Genomic DNA, 6,000 nt, shown 5'->3' on the forward strand with positions numbered 1-6,000 from the left:
TAAGGATATTACTTCTTTTTGGGAATCCTTTCAATTTGTCATTTATGAAGTATTTGGGAACACAGGTATCTGAAATTGCGCTTTGAGTTCTCCTTCTGCTGCCCACCCCCATTCTCCGTGGGAAGGCTCTGAAGAAGGCATCAGTGCTATGATTTTTACACAGAAAAGTCTTCCTTCTTAGCAGTGAGCAAATACTGTGTTTTCCATAGTTGAACTCAGACGTGATTGGGCTTTTGAACTTTCTTTCTCAGCCTACGTCTGCTTTTCGGGAGGTGGTGTCACAGTTTGGATCCTGCTGAGCAGTGGGAGAGCTGTGGCTCCCACGTGTCCCCAGCACAGAAGAGGGTATGAGGGAAGCTGGGGGCTGCCTCGCCTGCTCAGGGCTTGCCCTGGCTGAGGTGTGAACATGGATACAAACAGGAAGTCCAGTGATGAGTTTTGGCTGTGGCAGAACCAACTTGAGTGCGTGGAGGCGCCTTTTGTGCTTCAGAAGACCATTGTCAGTTTGTACTCGCAGGGTCACACTGTTCAATGCTTTCAAACTGGAGTTTGTGGAGCTGCTTGGATGGGGAGAAGGATCACAGAGATGGTTAATCAGTAAGGGAGACTGCAGTACACTTATATGTCACTGTTTTTCAAATACTTGTAGTGACTGCTGGTGAGCCACTGGGCATCTCAGTTCATGTTGCATTTCCTAATGAAATCCAAACATATATATACAAAATTATATTATAACATTTCTCTTTGTCCCTCAGGGCACATGATAAGTACAGTGTTATAGCAGAGTACTTCGGTGGGACATGTCCCTATAAAATAGATAAAAGCCAGAAGTGAACTGAAGAGATGGCATTATAAGGGAAAAGAGAGTCAGGGATACAAAGTAAATACCTTTAAAATCCAAAAGTTACACAGTGTGAAAACAATGGCAAGCAGTAATAAGCAATTTTATTTTGAAGCACCAGCAAAAGTGTGACAATGCTGAGATGAGACATCAGAGCCCTAAAAAGCAGATATGAGAGGCTGAAATCAGAGTCTTTAACAAGGCCAAGGTCTGCATGCTAGCACAGATTAGCAGCAGAGTCAATGTCAAAATTCAGGCTGCCCTGAAAAGCCAGACTGGGGCTGGGCATGGCCAGCATTGCTCAACCCAGTGGGTAAATATTGCTGCTTGTTGAGCAAGGTACGAGCCACAACAGAGCCCTGCTGGAAGCAGTGCTAGGAGGACTTTTAGGGGTCTGACCCTTGTGGTTAGTTATGTATTAATAGTTAACAACATCAAACTAATGAGTAATTAACAGCTCTTGGAAAACTGAATTTGTTTCTCTGTTTTTTCCTTCCTTTTCCACTCTTTGTACCTCAGTCACCCCTGAAGGTAATTATTGTAGATGTGCTAGCACAGATTGTTTTGATTTGGGACAAACACAAGCATGTTTTGGGGAGTAAAATACAAACTTAAAATAGATATTAGAAACCCAAAAACTTCTGTGAAGTTGCCCAGCTTGCAACTTTCATAGTGATTACTTGTACAAAGCATGGAAATACCTATTCTCAGGAACAGGATATTGATAAACCACCATGGGTTTTGCTCCCTGTTGTTAATTTTGCAGGTCTGAGTGGAAGGGGAAGTGGTTTAGCTCTTCAAAATAGGGTTAAGGAGAAGAGATTAAGGTTCAAAATCACTGCATTTAAGGCTCCTTGGTTAAAGCTTTTCCCTCTCCTCAATGTCTGCTCAATGTCATACTGCCATTCCCACTAAAAATGGGCAGGATAAGTGCTCTTTGCAGGGCATGCTCCCATGTGGAACTTCATTCATCCAGGGCCAGCTGCCCCATTCCAAGGTGGACATCTCCAACCTGACAGCCCTGATCCAAACATCCTGGAAGGCTGCAGAAAAATTCTCAGCCATTTCAGTGTATTTTTGGATCCACAGAGATAATCTGCCAAGCTGCTGGAAGCACATGCTGCAGCAGGGAGAGGGATTTTCTCTTCCCTGCAGCCCTTCCTGGAGCAGAAGTGCTGCTGGAGGTGAGAAGGAGGCCTGGGGGAGCTGGGGGACACGTGCTCAGCATGGCCAGGGACTGCCTGTAACCAGTGACTCAGTGCACTATTTTTGATTCAGCAAGAGGAGAAAGATACGTGATACAAACCTCCACACCCCACTAAGGAGAACTATTAAAAGAGCAGAAGACATTCTTGAGAGGCTGCAGAGGCTGCTCTCTCCTGCTCTGAGCACTGCGGGGTGTTTGCAGAATATGCTGCATGTTCTTCTGGCTTACACTCCTGTTTTAATTTATAGAATGACTTTAATGAGCTATCACAGGGCAATGACTCAGGTCGAGCAGAATTTTCAAAAATCAGAACCTGCAGCCCCTCTCTGCCACTTGCCCCTGTTGAACTTTGTGCCTGCCTTACTAAGGAGGTGAAATGCAGATGACACCATCCCATGAGGTTTCCTAAGCAGCTCCCTCCCTGCAGGGCTGAGCAGTATTAAATGGCAATCCCATCAAAACTGGAGGGGGTCTAGGGGTGCCTCATGGCAGTGGCCCCACACAGAAATTGTCCCCTCTTTCCTTCCCTCACTGGGAGTGGGGCTGCCACCTTTTTCCTCCTCTAGCTGTCCCTTGTTCATTCAAGTGGCCAATACTTACTTATAAGTTTTGCCTTTGCTCTCTGCACGGGAGAGAGGAGGCACAGGATGTAAATACCATTATTGTTGTTATATTCACTATAATGTTATTCCTGAGTGGAGCTGAAGCACTGAAATTGACAGTGAGCATCAGTGCCAGAAACAGGAACCCTTAACTTCAATGAATTTCAACTCCAGCTCCCATTTTAAATCCTGGGCCTTCAAATCCAAGAAAGATTGCTAGGGAGTTCATTAGCACCAGGATTTCCCTCTTAGGGCTGGGCACTATTAGGTTAATGGGGTGGCCAGCTGACAAATGGCCTCTGATGGGACCTTTGCTGCAGCAGTGATGTTGTTTCTCAGCTTCAGCATCTCCTGGGAACTTGTTCTTCTGCCCTTTGAGTAAAAATGTTGCTTTATTTCCTTTTCTCAAGCTTGAGAGAATACGGCCTTTGTGCATATTTTATAATCCTTTTTGCTAAGGCATTGACTTTGTTGGATGTTTACGTCATGGTCTTGCCACGTGCATCAAAGGTGCTTGTAGTGAGATGAGTGTTGGTCTTTTTTCCAAGTAGCAAGGGACAGAACAAGAGAAATGGGCTCAAGTTATGCCAGGGGAGGTTTAGGTTGGATATTAGGGAAAAATTCTTCCTTGAAAGGGTGCTCAGGCATTTGAACAGGCTGCCCAGGGAAGTATATAAGAGCTGTGTGGATGTGTTGCTGACTGACCTGGTTTAGTGTTGGAGTTGGCAGTGCTGGGCTAACCATTGGACTTGCTGATCTTGAGGTTCTTTTCCAGTCTAAACTCTTCTTTGAGTATAATTTCTCGCTCTCTCCTGGTGCTTATAGTAATGGACTCAATAAAGTTGTTAGTTCTACTTTGGCTTTACAACCTGAGGAATAAAAACTAGCAATGTGATGTTTCTTTCATGGGATAGGTGGAGAAAAGAAGCAGTGAGATGAGCAGGAAGATCAGAGTGATGTTCTTACAAGTTGCATGGATTTTAGTGGAGCAGAGTGCACAGAGAGCAGCTTCTTTGTGTAAAATTATGGCAAATTCTTATCTAAATTATAAGCAGTAAACAAATATTTTTCCAAAGTCAGTATCTGTCATTAGAAGTGAATTTGTAGGAAGTAGCTGTTACTTTCTCACAGATTTTCTTCTATCAGGTGTTACCTGGATATTCTACATTTAGAAGCCACCTACTTTACTAAATGGATGCTTTTGACAGTGATATTTAATTATTTGGTTTGAAAGGTTGTTCTTTCATGTTTCCTTTTTTAAATTACACCCAAATAATTGCTATTAATTTAATTGACTCTTTTTCCTGCTTTCTTTGCTCATTATTGTATGTAGCCTGAAAACCGTGTCACTTCTGTTGTGCTCTTGTTTAAGGGGAAAAATAGAATTAAAAGTTCTCCAGCATGCCATAGCCCTATGATCCATGGTCAGAACTCTTGAATTACAATACCACTACTCAGGGTATTTCAATGGTATCACAAGTGTTTCTACTCTTATGTGGAACTCTGTGTTCACTGAGGCATCCATTTTCTCTTCTAAGTGGAGCTAAGCCAAATGTTAACATTTGTGTCTCCTCAAAAGTCTCATCTTCAGTAGAAACTCACATCTGAACCTGCATTCTTCACTCTATTTTCTTTTTGCAAGTTATGTAGGAGATTAAACCAGACCTATCCCTATCCAGTCCTTATTTTCTTATTCAAAGGGGAATAAGAAATTGGGGAATAGTCCCTTAAAGGGACTCAAAGGGGAATAGTCCCTTAAAGTGGACAACTAAACTCACCCATTTTCTATTCCTTCCACACACCCAGAACTGAAGTGTTTGTCACAGTAGCCTTTGGATGTGCAGCAATGCACTTTTATCACCAAAGTGGGAGCTGCTTCTTGGCTGGATGGACCAGGACTGTTTATTTTCTTTTTTTCAGAGGGAAGTGAATAAATGTTTTGGCAGCAAAGCCACTCCATAAATGTGTCACGTTATGGATGAGTGGTTTCTGTTTTACTATTAAAACTGCAATTTCTACATTTCACTTATGTCCTATAATGTTAAATAATTACTTGAAGAGACAACTCTAAATATAAGACTCTGCTACCTTGTTCCTATTGTTTGGAGTTGGCCTTGAGCAGGCCCAGTGTGAAACCTGTGTGCTCAAAACCTTTCTCTTTATCTCTGCACTTCTCTGGACTGCCAGATATCCCTTACCTTCAGCTGACCTCCATATGAATTAAAAAAAAAAAAAAAACAGCTTGGTTTAAGAACTATTATGTTAACCTGGAGACAACTTGTGGTGGTGATGGATAATACAGATTCTGCCCCTTTCTTCCTGTTCCACATGCATGTTGTTGGTCCCAAACCTGGAGTTCTGTAGCCAATACAGGGCCAAGCAGCTGCTGAATCCTCTCACTTCTCATATGTTCCAGATGTTTGCCTGCTGAGGTGAGGATCATGCTCAGGGGTGATATTATCAGAATGGCCTTTACAGTTTTGTTCTGTTCTAAAACTATAAAGACTTTATGTGCCCTTGGTTTTGCTGTGTAGTAGATGCAGTTTATTAGCAGCCCTGTTAGCTTCTTCTACAAAGCAGGCAGGAATTAAGTTTATAGTAATAGCGATGTTCTTATACTGACCTGTTGTAAGGGGAGTTTGTATAGCCATAGAAAAATACACAATCTCACATTTAAAAGTATTTCCCAATTTACACCAGTCCACAAAGATTTTTTAGCAATATTGTTCTCACTACTCAGTATCCAGTGCTCACTGCTTTTCACATTGACTCTCAGGGAAGCTGCTCCAAAGTGTGCTAAATTCAACAGGTGTCATCTCACTGGCTCAAAAAAGGCTGGATGTGGTTCAGAGCGTGCCTGGCTAAAATGGTGTGCTGGTGCTCACATTTGATTCATTTTCCTGAAACAGTTTAAATAAATGAAAAAGTACTGAGCAGCAATTGTTGGGAGGTTTCACTTGATCCTTAGTGAGCTAGAGGTGGAGAGTTTTGTTAGTTTGTTTTTGGAGTTTACTTTGTAGCTACAGCTCATTCATTGATGCAGGGGTGGGGGTGGAATATTTTGAAAATTTCCACAATTTTCTGACATACAGAAATACTTGTTTAAAGACATGATGTCCTTTAGGTAAGACCCCAATACCTTTAATAACTTTGTGAGGTCTCTTATTCCTTTATCAAGCCACACTAAAAGAAGCTTGAGTGTTTGCAAAACTAGTACCCAAATTTAAACTAACTTCTAAGAGGTAACAAATAATTATGAAATAATACAGTTTTCCTGCAAGAGTGAGTTGATAGGCTTGTCCTAATCATGCTTGATGTTATCAGGTACAAAGTTTGATGTGGAAAGTGTA

The sequence above is a fragment of the Vidua macroura genome, chromosome 6 (assembly GCF_024509145.1).
Source record: "Vidua macroura isolate BioBank_ID:100142 chromosome 6, ASM2450914v1, whole genome shotgun sequence".
NCBI classification, from domain to species: Eukaryota; Metazoa; Chordata; class Aves; order Passeriformes; family Viduidae; genus Vidua; species Vidua macroura.